The following is a 19,865-nucleotide window of genomic DNA, read 5'->3' on the forward strand; positions in this document are numbered from 1 at the left end:
TTACAAATAATATACCAATGCTTTGTTTTCACCTCGAAACTAGTTTTGAGGTGAAAAATTTATTAAGCTTACAAATTAAGAGATTAAAACTTTTCTTATCATTATTGTCATCCTCATGTGTCTGCTGAGCATTATTAATCAATAGTAATTGAAATTTGACCATGGTAAAACCCTAATAACAAATGAGATTGAAACCCTAAGACCTAAGACCTAATTGATGAAATGAATTGAAAATAAACATGAATCATGGACTGAAAAGTATGAAAGGAGGTCAACAGATATATGTCATGAGGGAAAAAACTGAAATGAACCCTACCATCAGTTGATCCATGACGTAATGGAATGCAACTCATCAGAATGGGACACCTAGTATGAAATGCAAAAGAGTAAGCTTGATCACTGATGGTAGTGTGAAGACACTGACACTAACACTTTGAAGGATAGGATGGATGCAATATTGGAAGACAAAGGGATTAAGGAATTCTTAGAAAAATATATTCCTAAACCTTTAGTATCTGATGCTCAAGATCTGGCAGAGTGGAGAAAATGTGTTGCTAAGGTGAGAGGGATTATTGTAGAAGGTGTTCAAGATCATATTGTATAAAACCTCCAAGTTAAGGAGACTCCATATGCAATGTGGAAGGCCTTGACAAACTTGTTTCAAAATAAAAATGGCCACAGGAAGTTGGCACTAAAGGACAAGATCAGAAAAATCAAGATGAAGAAGGGTGACACAATACCAAAGCACTTGACCAAGTTCACCCAATGTTCGGATGAGCTTGGAAGTGTTGGTGTGATAATTGTTGAAGATGATCTGGTCAGCCTAGCACTTCTAGGCTTTCCAAAGAATTGGAATAGATACCATGGCTAAGTAAATGGGAGGGAGAAGTTACCAGAGTGGGCGCGTTTGTGGTCTGACTTTCTGCAAGAAGAGACTCAGTGGAACACTAGATATGGATCCTCATCTAAGCATGATGATGAGGAGAATTGTGCCTTAGCTAGAAAGGTGAAGAAAGGGAAAGGGAACACATCCCATTCCAAATCAGATTCCAATAAGGGTGGCAAGAAGAAGGACATGGCAAAGATTAAATGTTTTTAATGTCACAAGCTAGGACACTATGCCACTAAGTGTCCGCATAAGAAGTTCTAAAATAAGTTTTCACGAGGAGCGGAAACTGAAGCTCGTACTTCACAATTCGAGTTGAATTTCACCCTCATCACTTGCATGGTGACATTGGTGATGGGTAGTGTGTGGTATCTGGATAGTGGAGCCTCACTCCATATGATTGGCAAAAAATGGTTCTTCAGTGACTTGGAGGAGAAGTACCTCCAGATGCACATCAAAATGGGGGATGACAGGCGGTATAGCATGAATAGCATTGGTATTGTTACCTTTTAGAGGGAGTCTGGTTCTCCTCTCACATTAACATATGTCATGTATGTTCTGGGTTTGAAGAAGAATTTGGTTTCAGTTGTCATGTTAGAGGATCGTGGCCACGATGTGATATTTAGCGAAGGAAAGGATTTCCTTCATCACATAGCCTCAAGACAAGTGAAGCATATCATGTTTCGGTGAGTTTTGGCATAAAATATTTGGCCACTTACACCACGGAGCTTTGAAGATCATGAAAAAAAAATCTACAGGACTTCCCAAGGGTACACTAGAGCAAAGAGACACATGCAAAGGGTGTACATTAGGGAAGTACACCAAAGCTAACTTTCATGATAAGGATAGTCAAGTGCAAGCAATCCTTGAAAGAGTTCACTCAGATGTGTGTGGGCCATTCTTGACAACCTCCACGACCAAGCACTTGTATTATGTAATATATGTAGATTATTTTCTTGTAATTTTTGGATTTTCTTCACGCAGAAGAAAGATCATACGTTTGTTAAATTTTGTGAATTTAAATTACTTGCTGAGAAATATATTGGGAGGAAAGTTAAAGATATCAGAAGTGATAATGGTGGAGAATATATGCCGAATGAATTCCATAAATTTTGTGCATTAGAAGGCATTCGACGGGAATTAATAGCACCCCATAACCCACAACAGAATGGTTGGATGAAAGCAATAACATAAGTACTATGGAGCTGCATGGGAAATGTTACACGATCAAGGCCTATTGTTGCACTTTTGGAACGAAGCATGTAACACACATGTATATGTGTAGAACATAAGTCCTCATTTAATTCTTGGGATGAGTACACCGGAAGAAGATTTTTCAAGTAAGAAATTAGATGTGCCACACTTCAAGATCTTTTTTTCATCAATTTACTATCATGTTACCAAGGATGTAAGGAAAAAGTTAGAACCAACAGTTGAGTTGGGCATATTTTTGGGGTACACTAACACACCTCACAACTATCAGGTGTACTTGCTATCTCACAGGATGAAAATGGTTCGTGGAGATGTGAAATTCGATGAAGATAAGGCCATGAGATGTTCCCTTGAGAGGGATCTTCAGTTCCATGGAGATGAGGATATTTTATCTCCAAAGGAAGAACCTTAGGATTATGTGGAGCATACACATGTAAAGGAGAAGAGGGTGGAAGCACCCACTCATGGAGACTTCTAGAGATGGGAGGAATCACACTAGAGAGGCTGAAATATTGATGCATGATGCTAGAGAGAATGTTGGAGAACCCACATCATAACACAGGAAGAGGGGGTCACTAGATCAGTACAATGGCTACATGGATCTGATGAGTGAGATTTTAGAGATTGAACCATCCTCATTCGAGGAAACAATGTAGAAATCAATATGGGTTAATGCCATCATTGAGGACTATGACTCCATTATCAAAAACATTATTTGAGAAGTGGTCCTAAGACCACTAGACAAGTTAGTGGTGAGTTCCAAATGGCTTTACAAGGTAAATAAAGTAGCAGATGGGAGTGTGGAGAAACACAAGTCTAGATTTTCGTCCAGAGGGTTCTCTTAGGTGGAGGGAATTGATTACGAGGAGACCTTTTTTCTAGTAGAAAGGTACTCTTTAATTAGATCTATTCTAGTGCAGATGGGATGGAAGATACATCATATGGATATGAATACAACATTCCTTAATGGTGTGATTAAGGAAGAGGTGTACATTGAGAAGTAGGAAGGATTTGAGACCTTGAATAGAGAGACGCATGTGTGCAGACTCAATCAAGCATTGTATGGATTGACAGCTATTTCACCAGGTTGGGCTTCATAAAAAGTGAAGCAAATGTGAACCTTCACCATATTGTGGTTGAAGGTAAATTGTTGATTATAGTATTATATGTCGATGATTTAATTCTAAAAGGTGATGAGAAGTTTATTAATTTTGCAAAGAGGATCTTGCAAGAGAATTCGAGATGAAGGACGTGGGGCTAATGCATTATTTCCTTGGTATGGAAGTATGGCAAGGAGATGAAGAATTGTTTGTCTCTTAGGGAAAGTATACCAATGAGATACTGAAGAAGTTCCACATGGAGAGAAGCAAACCCATGGAGACTCATCTAGTAGGGAATTGGAGGAAGGAAGATGTTACATTATGTGAAGTAGTGGAGGTTATTATTTACAGACATCTTGTGTGTTCACATATGTATTTGGTGAACACACGACTGACCATATGTTTTGCAGTTAACCATCTTAGTCAAGAAATGATTAAGCCAACCAAACTATATTGGAAGGAAACTAAAAATGTGTTGAGAAACTTTAGAGGCACCACTTAGTTTGGTCTTTGGTACAAACAGATAGAGGGAGTGAAGCTTCAAGGTTTCATAGATCCATGTTGGGTAGGGAGTCCATTCAATAGGAAGAGAACATCAGGAGGAATCTTTAGTATTGGGTCGGCAACAATTTCTTGGTATAATAGGAAGCAAATATCAATTGCACTCAGTTGAGCAAAAGTGGATCCTACAGTGATTTACTATGACAACCAGAGTTGTATAAGACTCTCCGAGAATCCAATTTTTCATGATTGATCCAAGCATATCGACATCCGGTATCACCATCTACGAGATTGTTTGTAGAGGAGAATCATGTTGCTAGAGTACATTCCTACAAAATAACAAGATGTAAATATTTTGAAAAAGGCATTGTTAAGATGAAAATTCGAGTTTCATAGAGGTAGCATCGTGGTATAAGATAATCCATTTATTGTTGAGAGGGAGTGTTGAAAATGCAACAAGAAAATCCTAATTTAATTTTTTCCTTGAATTAAATTGGGAATACAATTATAATTCGACATCTCATGACAACTTGTATTGTTAATGAAATTAATTTGACATAGTTGGATTAGTTAATTCGAGTTGGGAGTCCAACTTGAGTCATGTAGAGTGTCTCCTACTTTATAGGAGCCCTGGTTGAGTTTATTTCGAGTTGTAATTAATTAATTCAGTTTAACTAAGTTAAAGTCAGTTAAACTAGTTCCAATTGTTGGAGGAACTAGTGGGAAGTCTAGTAGTTCAGTGCTACCTGTGGTGGAGTGTGGTACTACCTACAGTGATAAACCAGTAAACTGATGATTCACTCATAAATAACTCATGCATGTCAGATTAGAGAATGACCTAGTTGATATGGATTCTAGGGATATTGTGCTATCAGTTGTATAACCATCTAAATTGTAAAGGTGGTGCATGCCGTCATAGGAAGGCCTATGAGGATTTCACAATTCATATTGAGGAATATCCCTATTTAATAGGGGGCTAATTCCTTGAGGAATAATGCAAGGAAATGGGGACTTGGGAAATCATAAAATTGGTTAAGTATTTGCCCTGGGCATGTCTAGGAAGTTGTGAAGCAGATAGAGATAGTACAGAGGTTGCTCGGGTTTGAGAAAGCATTGTAATCTTCTCATATTTTGTGACTAATGTAATATACATATAGAAGAGGTTTTTAGTTGTGGCTTTCCCTGGGAAATAATTGTGTAATTTTTTGATTGAATTATTTCTCTTGTATGCTTTGTGATTTAGCGATATTTTAATTGTTTCCATTGATGAGTAGAGTAGATTCAAGTCTATTTTTTAGCATGTTACAATTAGCAGTTTGAATCTACAAGGAATTTCTACAGGTTTTTCCTCCGTTACCAAGTCATCCAATTGAGGCTCGGGAACAGGTACCTCCAAGAGCCACTTGTGATTATGTAGATGTTTCAACTTTCCCTTGCATTAATGGATGTAATCCTGCTTATTCCATATTATCGAGCAAGCTAACTTCACAGATCATGTCAGTTTCTTTATCTATTCTAGAGTTTTTAGGGCCTCTTTCAAGCTATGTCAGTGAAATTTAGGGTTTTTTTCGGCTACATGCTAGCCTACTCTAATTGTAAGGTCAGAAGTAGAGGTGATCCCTCCTGTCTCTCTTGGATTTACCAATAATAAAGCATTTGGGCCACACTATTAAGGCTTACATGTTACTAAGGGGAGACTTGGGTCTATGGATCTGAAGGATCGTTGGGGAGTCCTAAGATCACTTTCCCATTGATAACATCTTATGCCCCTTTGGTCAGGGGAAAAAGAAGAAGAGATTCATAAAGAAAACACCCATACCTAATATCACTATGGCTTTAGGGGAACATGTGACCTTAGAGATATCGATGTGATTTTATATGAAAGAATTGGGTTAGTAAACCTTGAGCCCATAAATTCAACTTAAAGTTAGTTTCAGAGTGGGTGGATAACACTATAAATCCTAAGGTGAATATGACTCCTAAGGCCTCTACACTTTCCAAATGTTGTATTCAATTGATTTTTGAAGAACCTAAAGAATCCAAGATGGTGTCGACTTAGGTTTGGTTCATTGATGTGATGCATCTTTTTTTCAAGTTTTGGTCTCTTACCTTTGATGCTTCTTAGGAAAGGATGGACACTATTCCTGTTTGGGTTTAGCTGCCCAGTATTCCCTCAAATCTATGGAACCCTATTTCCTTCCAAGATATTGGGAACAACCTTGGTTCTTTTCTTGACGTTGATTATTCCTACTTGTTTACAGGGGATCAGTCGATGGCTCAAATCTTAGTGAAGTTGGACCTCCGTGAAGGGATTTCTAAAGTGATAAACATTAGGAAAGGAGTAGCCAGAAGGCAAGATTTATATTATCAGGGAGTACCTTTCTAGTATAGAAGGTACCATAAGTATGGACACCTAGTGGATCATTGTGCCCTTCTCATGGGTAATAAGAAACATAAAGGCGCTCATTCTGAAATCAACACTAAAGGAACTCCTCCCCCATCTTTCGATCATCTGGGGTTTGTGGCTTCTCAGAGTCTTCACCTATGCCGACTACATCAACAAACCCCTTTTCAGGTACATCTCCTCTTCCCATCTTTGTTTCTATGCTTATCAACTCATTTATGATATTAGAAAGGATTAGGAGTTGGTTTCGTCTGGTTCGGGATCTAGTATTGTGGTCACCTCCCTACCCTTGGCTTTGTCCTATATCTCTTATAATCTTGATCCATCCTCCAAATCTCCCTCAATGGTTTTAGTAACCATCTTTGATCCATAATGGCACCCCCTCCTTTGGTTGTCTCATCGCATTTTTTGGGGAAGTTACTAGTCCTTTGAACATGGAATGAAGGAAGGGGGAAAAGTCACACATTTCTCTTACTAAGGAATGATAATATATTCATCGTGCTGCCAAAAGGAAATAGTATATTATAGGGGCACTTAAAACATCAAACCCCATTTCATAGGTTTCCCTATGAAAATTCTCTCATGTAATTGCATAGGATTAGCAAGTACCTCTAAAAAGTGTGCTCTAAAGTGATCAGTTGAGGTGACTGATCTTGAGATGATTTTTCTCCAAGAGACCCTCATGGTTATTTCCTCCCTTCTAGAAACTATATTTTTACAATGGAGATTTGTGGTCTTTTATGCAAGGGTAAAATCTAGAGGACTAGCTCTAGGTTGTGTAGAGTACTAAAAAGGTATGTTTTTGATGATCATTTTAGTGGCTTTTCAGTAGAACTTGTAAACCTTTTTGCATCATGAACTTGGAAAACGATAAAGAATTATAAGAAAACATGTGAGATTAATATGCAAGACTTAACCGCTGACAATTGTCATTCCCTCGTGCAGGAAGGGGTGAAAACGAGGAGTTGTTTTTCCAAAGGTAAGGACAAGGATGAGGTAACCACTGTCCCTTTGATGGGAGACCGAATACAAACAAGGCTAAGCAGATCAAAGCAAATCGACCCTGAAAAGGAGGTGAAGACACGAGCTTGGCGCAGGAGGGAAAAGAGATGATTAAGGATTAACGGTTCGGCGAATCCCTCAGGATCCTTGATCCTGAGGGATCGTTGCTTTATTTATTTTTATACTTAGACATCTCCGCCGTCACCCATATAAAAGGGACAGCATTGTTAGCTCGGGAGGAGAGTTCGACATGATTATGCTTTTATGTAATTTCTATTAAGATCAAAACTTTGATCATCGAGTCTCGATAAGAACTGGTTCATTGTAATTTTGTTTCATGCATTAATACAAACTTGGTGATTATTTCATCTCTGCGTCTGGATTAACCTCAAGCGGTGTACTCCTAGAGGCTAAGGGCCTGGCCCTAGAGGACACTTGCTCCTGTATTATTACGATTTGATTTCCGCGTGGTTTGCTTATCGTCGTTATTTGGTAATATGATATACTTTATAAGTTTACATCACATGCTCTGTTAAGTTTAATTCATTAAGATTTCTACGAACAAAACTATTGTATTGACTCTGCATCATATTACTGTTCCTTTCAGAGTTGATGGAATATTATTAGTCTTAACTGAATACTGTTACTATCTTATCACGGAGCTTTTGTGCTGTACATTCATGTTACAAGATTCATCTTGAAGTTGTGTTCTTTATGATTGATTGGATTCAGAAGCAATCACTGTTCCATTTTGAAATGCATTCGTATTCCTTTTAATTGGGGCTGATGCTTTGATCAGATTACTAGCTACGTGTGTCGTGTGCGTATATGGTTTCCAAGCATTGTTCCATAATTTATCAGTAATCAGTGTTGTTCCATTAGTGTGTGCTGTTTGATTTGCCTTAAGAGTAAAAGATTGTTGTTTAATTACGGTTAACGCATTTGAGTTAGTGGATTAAGTTTGATTACTGCTTGTGAGACTTAGTTGTTTAGCTGTTGTTCCTTTTTAAGAATTTCTGTTCCATTTCCGAATTGTTGTTCCATTACGGACTTGTTGTTCGATTTCTTATCTGTCGTTCCATTTACTAGCATTCGTTGTTTTGGTGTGAGAGACGATCTAAGGCTGTAGTGAGCCTCGACATTTAATGTCTGGTTCCCAGATCCGTGGTTTGTTCTCTAATTTCCTTTCCATCAGTTTCCAAAGGGATGGGTTATCGCTACCGAACCCTTGACTGATAAATTGCCTAGTTTGTTGAGTGTGTGATTTACTCTTTTGAAGTATCTTAGTTGTAGACAAGCATCCGTTTACTCTTGTATTTTTGAACGTTGTACTACTAGCATTACTCTCACAAACGATAGGCTCAGACTAAGACACTCTTTGAAATAACAAAACACTCCCGGATTGACATATTAATGTGAGGTAATTAGAGGTGAAAGAGACCCTTTTTATAGCTCTACATTTTGGCATCGTTGTCGGGCAAAGAGTGTAGCCATTTGTCCTTTTTTTGCAGAGTAGTGTACGAACCTGCTAGGGAAGAGTTGGATTTTAAAAGCGAAAGGTAAGAACCTGCGTACGGAGCATGTAAAAGCCCTGCTCCTTTGTCCGCTTTCCTAACAGATTTGTTGTTGCTTTGTTTGAAAAGAATTTAGTAGTTCATTTGAGTGCATGACTAAGCAGAAAAACCCAGAAAAAAATACCAAACCTCCATCCAAGCCTAAAAAATCTAAGGGGCCGGTGACCCTTGGCCGAACGACCTTCATAGACGAAATCTACAAGAAAGCAGAATCTCAGCCATCAGTAGGACCCAGGAAAATCATTTCTAAGAAGCCTACTAGTTCCCTTCAGGCCACAGGATCACCATCTGTAGCCTTTGTTGAGGTGCATAGTCGAACTGAAGAGCAGGAATTTCAAGAAATTGAAAATTCTACTCCAGAACTATTGCAGGAAGGAATTTCAGCAATCTTTGTGAAGGAGAAGGAGAAACAGGGGAAACCGAGGAACCAAGATCTCCTATTGGAACAAATCAGCCATTAAATAGCCCAGACAAGGGGAGTGTTGCAAAAATCATTGTTGAAGGAACCCAATCCCCTCAGACATCAGGCATTCTCATTATCCCAGATAGAGGAAGTGCTATTAAAACTATTCCTGTCAAATCCATTCCCTCTCAACCTAGGAATACCCTCCTAGATATCCCAGAAGGTTATTGGCATATATTCGACCCTATGGCTCAAAATCAGCCAAACACTCAAACCTCTACATTACAATACCCTATAGTGGATTCTGCAGCAAATGCGCCTATGAAAGCAATCCCTCTTCAATATATCCCTACATTTCACGGTCTCACATCGAAAGACCCGGATGCATTTTTATTTGAATTTGATGTGTTGTGCAAGGGATATGATTACACCACCGATCCCCAGAAACTGTAATTATTCCCCTATACATTAAAAGAGGCTGCTTTAAGATGGTTCATGGGATTAGGTGGTGGGGTTATAAATAACTGGGATCAAATGAAAGAATCCTTCCTAAAAAAATATCAGGATTATTGCAGGTCTAGAGAACTGAAGGACGAAATATTCCAAATGATAGCTAGACCGAATGAAACATTAGAGGAGTATGTGGAACGTTTCTAGTACAATCTACAAAGATCTCCTTATGCATCACTACCTTTACCTGATAATGTGTTAAAAACTGCATTGATAAGGGGCATGAAGGAACAATGGATCGAAACATTAAACATCATGGGAAAAGGGGATATTTATCAAGAGAATTTTGCTGACATTATTGATTTTCTGTATCAGGAGCTCGAGAGGTAGCACAAGATTAAAACGGGCAGAACATGATCGGTTTGTAAGAGATAATAAAATTTCAACAAAAGGAGTAACACGAGTAGAAATTGGAAATTTATTGGAAAATTTTAAAACTGATATTTTGGGGACACTAACTACACAACTTGATATTATGCAGGCTAAAAAAAGCAAATGGAGGTAGAACAGAATTTGGCGATCTTCTGTCCCCAATGCATGAAAAAGCATAGTCACAAGTAATGTCCACTAGATACAGTCCAAACATGCGCCATCTGCACAAAAGATCACCTTACGGAGAGCTGCCCCTCACTTCCTGGATTGAAAGCGGTATATAAGGAAGCGAAAGAAGAACCAGAATCGGTGTACTTGATCAACCAGCGCCATCAGTGGCAGCCGAGACAATCTGGTATGTTTTCAGACCCCACTTCTTCTTTTCAGCCCCCACAATATAATGCTCAACAATATAATATGTGGCAAAGTCAATCCCAACCTCCATTTCCAAACTGGTCACCACAGTCGTTTCCTTCTTCAAACTCGTGGCTGAATCAAGCAAACCAATCTGGTTGGCCGAATTTCCCTTACACTCCACCATATTGGCAAAGTAACCCATACCCTCCACAATGGACTCCCCCTACTTCACAAAGTTCAGCCTGACAGACAAACTGGCAGAGACCGATGCATCAGCCAGTAGGAACTATTCCGCTCCCTCAACCTACACTGCCAGCCTTACAACAAAATCCCCAGTCTAGTCTGAGACCACAACTCCCAGCCCAACCCAACACCAATCCAAATAACAGACCGGTCCAATCTCTCCAAATTATAGAATCACCAGAAATAGGACCCGACCTGAGGGAGTGTAATGATCTTCAGTTAAGATCTAGGCGTATTATTGAAGCTGAGGGAAATAAAACAGTTCATATTGAAGATCAGTTACCAAGAGAACATCTGTTGCAACAAGAGGATGTGAATAAGCAACAACCTCATAATCAAGTAACCACATCCTCTCCTCCGTTCCCAGAACGATTAGTCATACCTCAACCTTTACAATATCCTGATTTTGACATTCTGGGAGAATTACAAAACCTATACATAAAAATTCCATTCCTCCAAGCCATTCAAGACATTCCCATATACACAAAAACTATCAAAGAATTGTGCATAAAGAAACCAAGGAGGAATATAACAAATAATCCAAGAGTCCAAGTAGTCGGCACTTTATCTGATTTACTATCAAGAAAAGAAACACCTTTTCTTGATTTACTATCAGGAAATCCAATTGTAACTGTTCAAATTTATGGTTAGACCCTGTCTAATGCCATAGTTGATCTAGGAGCTGCAATTAATATTTTAACAACCACTACTTGCCAAAATCTTGGCATTACATCTGTAGAACCCACCTCTACTTTGCTAGAACTGGCTGACCAATCTGTGGTTAGGCTGGAGGGTACTCTACATGATGTCATGGTCTCTGTTGATTCCTGTGAATACCCAACCGATTTCCTGATAATCAATCCAAAAACCCGACTTGATGGACACGCGCTGATTTTAGGTAGACCTTGGCTTGCCATGGCCGATGCTTACATTGGCTGCTGGCAAGGCAATATGACCATAACCAAAGGACCAAATATCAAGAATTTAGTTCTATATCCTCCAGCGCAGCCAAGTGTCACAATAATTAAAACTAATAAGCACCCTGTATCATACCTTACTGATAACATTAGATCTCCATTAACTATACAAGAGGCACTTGATTTTAAAAACCAAACAGAAGATGATGCCATTAATAATTTTATTAGCCAAACTAGATCTTGCACACAGTGTCATATGATAGAAGCAACATTTGATAATGAATTAGAAGAAGATCCTCTGAAAGATACACATGATCAAACAATACCTGTTACTTCTGTTGCAAATAGTAAAATTGTGGAAATTAAACCATGAAAAACCTTAAACATTAATGCCAACCTCACACCTGAACAAGAAATGAAGCTCATCCAGTTGCTAACAAAATATAAAGAAGCATTTGCATGGGATTACCCTGATATGAAAGGAATTGACCCCCAGTTATGTACACACCACATTTATATAGAAAAGGATGCCAGACCTGTTCATCAAATTTATTTGATGCAGCTCTCTGTCATCATGTTGCATCGTGCTGCCCATAGCACTGCAACTCAGTTAATGAGATGTAAGTAACTGATCTACCCAACTACTAACATCCTTGTCATGCTAGAATCCCTCCTGATGCTGAAGCTCCCTCTGCTACTATCCTGTGCTCCCTTTGTTGCCTCTGCAAAGTTGCAACAACTCTGTGCCTCTCACACTACTACCTCTGCGTAGTTGCAAGCACTCTATGCCTCTTACACTGCTGCAAACACCTATGTGCCTTTATTCACTACCTTTGTGCCTCTCACACTGCTACAACCCTCACTGCGTGCTACATATCCCTGCACTCTAGCATTGTTTTGTCGCTCCATCTGCATCTTGCTTCTACGGACATCCGACATCCTGCTACTGTCTCTCAGGGCTCCTATAGCCAAATATGATCCAAGAGTTTGGGTACGTCAAGGATCCTTCCCCACATCTTCTGTAGTCCTCCTGATTACAACTTGATGTCACCCCACCTCTTTTCTAGAGGTACATGAGCACTCATGGCATAGTCGTCATCAGTCTCCACTTCCTTCTCCGCCTTAGCCGGCACTGCCTTGGAGTCAGAAGCCTCTCCCTTATTCTTCTTCCTGGGACATTAGGTTGCATAATGGCCCAACTCCCCACAATGGAAGCACTTTATCTTGGAGATGTCCTTCTTCTTCCTCTTCCCTTGTTGTCCTGAAAATTCCAGAGCCGCATCCTCTTCCCCCTCTTTCTTAATTTGTCCTCCTTTGCTGCTACTTCCTACCTTGGTCAGCCATTTGATCTCTTCTTGGTGTAGAGCTTCCCACAACTCTTCCCATCTTGGAAGAGTGGCTCTACCCAAAATGCTTTGGATGAATGTCTCCCACTCCTCCGCTACTACATTCAGGGCAATCCTCACCATTAACTCCTGATCTGGTGTGGCCCCTATGGAAGTAAGTTGGTCCTGAATCTCCTACAACCTGCTAAGGAATAGATCTATCTGTTGATTCTCCAGTAGCATCCTCCTTTACACGATAGTGCCTTGATACAATTTCGTCAAGTTATCCCACATCTCCTTTGTCGTATTCTTCTCAGAAATATGTTGAACTACATGATCCTTGACCCCATGAAGGATTATGCACTTTGCCTTGGCCATTGCATCCTCATACCTTTTGTTATCAACTAGGTCGACTGTGTTAGCCTTGATGTGATGTCTATCCATAACAGACAGGATCCTAGCCTTCTAGATGACAAAGTTGGATGCCCCAACCAACCTGTCCTGATCCCTCAATCCGTTCACTACCATTTATTCCCTTCTCTTTGACTCCCTATGAATCTCTACTTACCTCTTGGAAGTTCTCTTCTAGCCTCCCTCTGAGTCTCGATTTCCTCCTGGAAACCCTCTGCTAGAATCCCTTCGAGTCTCGATTTCCCTTCTAGAAATCCTTCTGCCAACAGTTGAATCACTTCTCTCTGATCCCCTTTGCTCCTGCAACACTGATCTGGATTTCTTGGCTAGAAATCCTCCTAGGTAGCGACTCCCTCTACCTTGGTTCTATCTCGTTAGGTACTATTCTGCTTCGACAACAATAGTACCCCACCAGATTCACAATCCACAATCTTCCCATAGCTCCCTAAGCCCCAGCAGCTGAAGAAACGGAACCTCTTGGCTATGTGCAATCTCGCTAGTGGTTGAATCACTCCTCTGGCCAACTGCGTCACTCCTACCTGGCTGAGCAGGATCATGTGGCTCTTCGTGAGACTCTTTTTCCTCTCACTGCTTCTGCGCTAACCCTTTCTGTGGCTCAGAATGATGACGCAGACCCTTTACATCACTCCCTCTCTGCTACCTCCTACTTAGGAACAACTCTGTCTCTCGGGACAACTATTTCTGCTACATATATTCTAATTGAGCTGGTGCCTTCAGTTCTCTTGTGATATGCAACACTCTAATACCATGTTAAAATTTCTAAGTCTAACCCATTAGAAATTATTCTTATACTTTCTTGTTTATTTCAACTACTTGTTTAATCACTTAACAAGTTACTTAACCATATAAATACTAAAAATAAACACAAGTACAGTCTCAACCATCTATACATCATCAACGGAAAGAATAGACAAACACACAAGGGACACCATTATTTTTGGACAATTGTCTCCGGAAAATCCCAACTTGGGAAAACCGATGCAACAATTCTAAGGGTTTTATTATTAAGCAAATTTCTTGGGTACAATCGGGTGCCAAACCGGCTCACCCGACAGAGAAGTCAATCTAGCAGTAATACCTCTTCTCAGAAGCAGATATTCGATAAGTCTGCTCCATGAAAAACTCTCCAATGCCTATCTAAGGATCTGCGTCAGCCCTCCTAGCCTCTGCATTAGCTTGGAACCCTCTACATCAACCTTCTGTTGCTCTGTGCTAGCTCTCCGACCCTCTGGGTCACTCGTGCAGGCCCTGGTAGCCTCTACGCAATCACTCTGGCCCTCTGGGTAGCTCCTGCTAGCTCTGTGCAACCTTCTCTGCCTCAACTCTGATCCTTCAACACTATCTCTACCTCTCTATTATGCACTCACTACCCCTCGTTACAACTCTGATCACTGGTTTGATTTCTCTCAGCAAACCCTACTCTAGAAAATCGAACTGACTGATCAACTTGGCGTATCTCCAACTGACCCTCAAGCCTCCTCTTATACCTTTTCTGTTGAGTCTTCAACGACCGAGATTAATTCTCTAATCAACGGCTAAGATTAGATTTGGCTTGATCCATGTCTTTTAGAACATTCTCACCCAGTTTTATATTAATACCCATTAATATTTTATTTTCCTAATTTTAGACTTAGGAATCTATTAAAAATATTAATTATTTTAATATCTCTCTAACTGGGTGGAATTTCCCCAAACCATTTCTGGGTCTTGGAGATCGCATGTGCTTTAGCCTCTCCACCAATTTCATTACTATAGCACGTACGATGCTGCCCCAAATCAACATTTGATGTGTGCCTCAAATCATTAATTAAGAAGGTTTTGTGCACTTTCTATCATAAATACTATCTATTCCTAACATAAAAGTGTTTCCTTATTCTTGATATATTTTCTCCTATAGGTGGCATAAAATTGCCTCTCAACTAGATTGTGCCAATGAAAAGGAGCACATTTAAGTATAAATAGCATAATTTAGGAAGCTATATCTTTTAGCTTAGAATTTGGATTGAAGCATGAATATATTCATTTAAAAGGTGATGAGAGGAACATGATAGAAGATTTAAGTTCTTAAGGATGGATTTGGTTATTCTAAAAGGTATCAAGAAAAAATGTGGAGGGGGGGATATTGAACCCAATGAATAATGCAAATCCTTGATATGAAAAATCTCTAAAACAATGTCAATATTGGAAAAATATTTCTATATGATAGAAGTACATTCTATATGATAATATTGGGCACAAAATACTTTTCATACTCATGATGGTCCTTATGTAGTGATGTAGAGGCACATTTGGAAGTGCAACAACTTAACAACAAGAAAAGGTTGAGTTCTTAAATAATAGGGTATTGTTGATGAGTAGGGGAACATAAGGATGAGTTTTTATGTCAATGGATTATTTATGATATGATCATACGCTATGAAGGGAGATAGATAAGGTTTTTTTGCATATTTTATTTCTAGGATTAACCATAAAGGAATGATGGCATGTAAGGAAGAGGAAAAAAAGAAATAATATCTGAAGTTAATGACCATTGCAACTAATTATTGCATACAACCAAGCTAGAGTGACATGTATAGGGAAAAATGAAGAAGTATACACGAGAAGAATGGAAATAATATGTACAGAAAGGTGTGAATTTAATGATGGCTATGAAGCATGTTGCCCAAAACAAAAGGGTGGGGGGGGGGGGGGGTGGGTGTGGGTGTGGGGTGGGGCGCTATTGGACCCAATGAATAATGCAGATTCTTAATATGATTAATATCCAAATCAATGTCAATATTGGAAAAATATTTCTATATAATAGAATTACATTCTATATGAGAATATTGGGTAAGGAATACTTTTCATTCTCATGATGGTGTCTATGTAGTGGTATAGAGGCACATTTGGAAGTTCAACAACCTGACAACAAAGAAAGGTTGAGTTCTTAGATAATAAGGTACTATTGATAAGTAGGCAAACATAAGGATGAGTTTTTATGTCAATGAATTATTTATGAGATGATAATATGCTATGAAGGAAGATAGATAAGGTTATCTTGCAGATTTTATTTCTAGGATTAACCATAAAGGAATGATGACAAGTAAGGGAGACATTGACATAAATAATTAATGTATGAATATAGTCTAGTGATATGTGAGGGAACAATGAAAAAACATGCAAGAGAAGAATGGAAATAATATGTAAAGAAATGTGGAAATGTAATTATGGCTATGAAGCTTGTTGTCCAAAGAAAAAATAACAGGGATCCAGTAAGGTGATGTCTGAATCATGGGATGAGTAAGTAATAGATATTTTCAATCATATGAACACTTGGAAAATAATTTATATCCATGAATTAATAACCATGATGGAATCATTCAGGGAAAGAAAACTATTTTTTTTATCAGAGTGCACAATGGAAACAAGGTATAATTGCAACATTTCATAGGAAATAATTAAGGTTCATCTACCCTAAAATGGAACAAAGGAAGAAATCAAATGATATGGACTATACCATTATAATATTTTTCATCTCTCTTGATTCTTTCAATGTTGGTGCAATTGGCTTGCAATGTCACTATAATGGTAAGTTCTAGTTTGGATAATTGGGGCTTGAAACATTTTAGAGCCATTTTAAGGCATTAAAAAATGTTTTTTAGGGTTAACAAAATCTTACTGGCTACATACCCTATGGAACTATTATATACTTGGATACATTTCCAATTGTGCAAGAATCATGTCCAATGGTGTTTGCATGCAAAGGTTATCCCTTATGCAAATTGACCTACCTTGTTGACCATCACATTAGGAGAGGATGCCATGTCAACCCCCATTACTCATGCATATGGGGGCTAGGCACTTGTGGAATTTCAAAAAGACTCTAGAAGGTCTAAAATCACAATTTTAGTTGACGGTTGAAGGATTCAAAACTTACCCTTGGTTGGCTATCGAGCTATATTAAATGTTAGGCGACTAGAAAGAGTAGTAGTCCCATTTTATGTTATTGTATTTTGGTTCATAGTTAAGCAAATAAATTGGGAGTGGGAAGTTAGAGAGTATAATACATGGGGTTAAGGTTATGCAGTAGTCTTATAGGCCATAATCCTTAGGTAACTCCATAACGAGTACATATTCCTTTGTACTTGTATATTTTTCATGTTAGAGGAAAGAGAGCATATCAACCTCACCTTCTAGTTGAGTTTTCTCTCATAAGGGTTTCCATATTTCTTTCATTTCAACTGATTCTTCATTTAGGAATAAGATATTGATTATTCATGCCCTAAAATTGTTTTTTCTTGGCCAAGAGCTCATCTGCTTTAAACGTATGAAAATAGATTAATGACCCAAGATCTAGAGGCATCTGGCAGAGTGAAAGCTTACCCCCTTACAAACCACCATGAGTAATTCTAGGTGGAGTTGTTTCCCTTGAATAAAAATGATGTGTTAGCCTGCATTTATGGATAGAAACCAATGATCACTAGTAGAAAATGATGAAATTAGTGACTAGGTGACTAAAAAAATTAGTCACCATAATTATTTCAAGTGAATTACTACTAAAATTGAGAAATTTTAAGTGACTAAACTAAAAATGACTAACTTAAACGACTAAGTTAGTTTAGGGATAAAATATATGACTTGATAATAAGTGACCAAACTAAAAATGACTAACTAAAAATGACTAATTTAGTCCCGGACTAAAAATTATATATGACTAAATAATAAGTGACAAAATTAATAATGATTAAAGTAAACAACACATATTCAAACCATGTAAACAACACATATGCAAACCTTTATAGGTGTAGAGCCTCCATGCATGTGTGTGAGGGAAGGTGCTTCATATCTTATAGTTGGTTTCCCTTCATCACCAACGAGGCTTAGGCTATGAGTGGATTGGCCAAGCAACATCCCTCATAATTCATTCCTTTGAGTTTTTGGGAAATCTCAAGTTAAAGTCCAACTAGTGCTAATAGATGGTTGTTATCGGGAAATCTAGTGTCTATGCAGAGCTGCTAGTCCACTAAGGCTGGTAGCTACCTTAGAAACAAACAAACTAAAACCACTTTCGTTTTCATTTATGAGAAGTAGATAAGAGGGGAACAAAGGAGACCAACCTCTGTCTTGCACTTGGTTCCTTGCTTGATTCCTTTCCCTTCTGATAGATCTTTGCCACTCGCTTCCTCGTCTACCCAGCTTCAAAGAGCACCTATGGAATCAAAGCAACATAACACTATCCAATAACAGAGATCTACTATCATAAACAATATAGGACCAGATATATATTGACCACACAAATGCATATATCATCAATCATACAAGAATGTGGAGGAAAACTTGAATAGCTTTATTAATAATCAAGAATAGCAAAGAGGATTACAACCAATTGTTCTAACTCAACGTCATCCTCTCAGCAAGAAAGCCCTTCTTCACCTCATGAAAATCTTAGATCACCCAACACTATGATGTTACACCAAGAAACCAGCAACACTTCCTTACAAGATACAAAATTCCAGCCTCTGGATCTCTGGGATGAGGGATCCATATATAGATGTTTGTAAGGGGGGTGAGTCAGCTTTTGAGTTTTGATTAGCGTCCTCTCTCTGATAGTTCTTGATTCCACTTGGAGATTGATGATCTCTTACTCATCCTTGGGCGAATGCAGAGAGGCAAGTGTCACAGGAGAAGTTTCTAGAAGATTCCATGATCCTCCACCTTGCAGATTGACCCTGCCATTTGTCCACTCTCGCCCATCACACCCGATAGAAGGGCTTTTCAGTATGCATCGCACCTCCCGTGTGCATTTAGGTGGGATGCAGGGCACTTTGACCATGGAGCAGGTGAGATGGTCCAGTTTTGACCAGTTCTGAGTAGTTTTCATGGAGAACTTCTGGGAGATGATGTAATCAGCCGACCTTATTATTTTAGGGGTTGGAAAAACACTTTTAGGGACTTAAGAGCCCTTGGTTTATGGACATTTATGATTGGGGTTCCAGTGCCCAAAAATGTCTATAACAGTTGCCCCCTAAAGCATGAGGTCGTTAATCTTTTGATGTCGGGTGAAATGCTTTATCATGAGGATCTGAAGTTTTTTTGAGCTGGAAGGCGACCTGTAATAAGATACAATACAACACATTATCTTCATAATATTTTCATGATCTAGCTGAGGCAGGTATTCCCAAGCTCAGCTTTATAAATTCATTTTCATGTACATAAGACAGACAATCGTCTGTGTGCAGACTGATGATTCTGGTAGAGCCATCATCCCTTAGGTTGGATGATTATCTGTGTAGTAATGATGTACATTTGATGTCTTTATTTTCCTGAATATATATCGCAGCCCGGATGGATGAAACTAGATCCGGGTTCTTCAATCTCATTCGATCTTCACTCAAAGTACAAGTCGATCCATGTGAGAGATGTTCTGGAGTTGAACATGGAAAGACATCGCCTAATTACCAGCTAATGATGTAAGCTGTTAACAAGCGTGAGAGGAATCACCGATAATGATGATGACCCTCAAGGTACTACAGTACACTTCACGTGGTGTGAATAAGGGACTTGGCGTCAAACACCACGCAAAATCTTTCGGTCGAAGGAAATTTATGTAAACCTGTCGCCAGAAGTGAGAAAATTGCCATTGAGGCA

The 19,865-nt window shown here is 38.9% G+C and overlaps 1 pseudogene; it reads left to right on the forward strand.

Moving 5' to 3' along the window:
* The first annotated feature begins 445 nt into the window (after positions 1-445).
* Positions 446-19,865, forward strand: part of LOC149179102 (uncharacterized) — a 48,023-nt pseudogene continuing 28,603 nt past the window's right edge.

This window comes from Pinus tabuliformis, chromosome 4_1, assembly GCF_031772625.1.
Source record: "Pinus tabuliformis cultivar Carrire ecotype Pingquan chromosome 4_1, CPIR1, whole genome shotgun sequence".
Classification (NCBI taxonomy): domain Eukaryota; kingdom Viridiplantae; phylum Streptophyta; class Pinopsida; order Pinales; family Pinaceae; genus Pinus; species Pinus tabuliformis.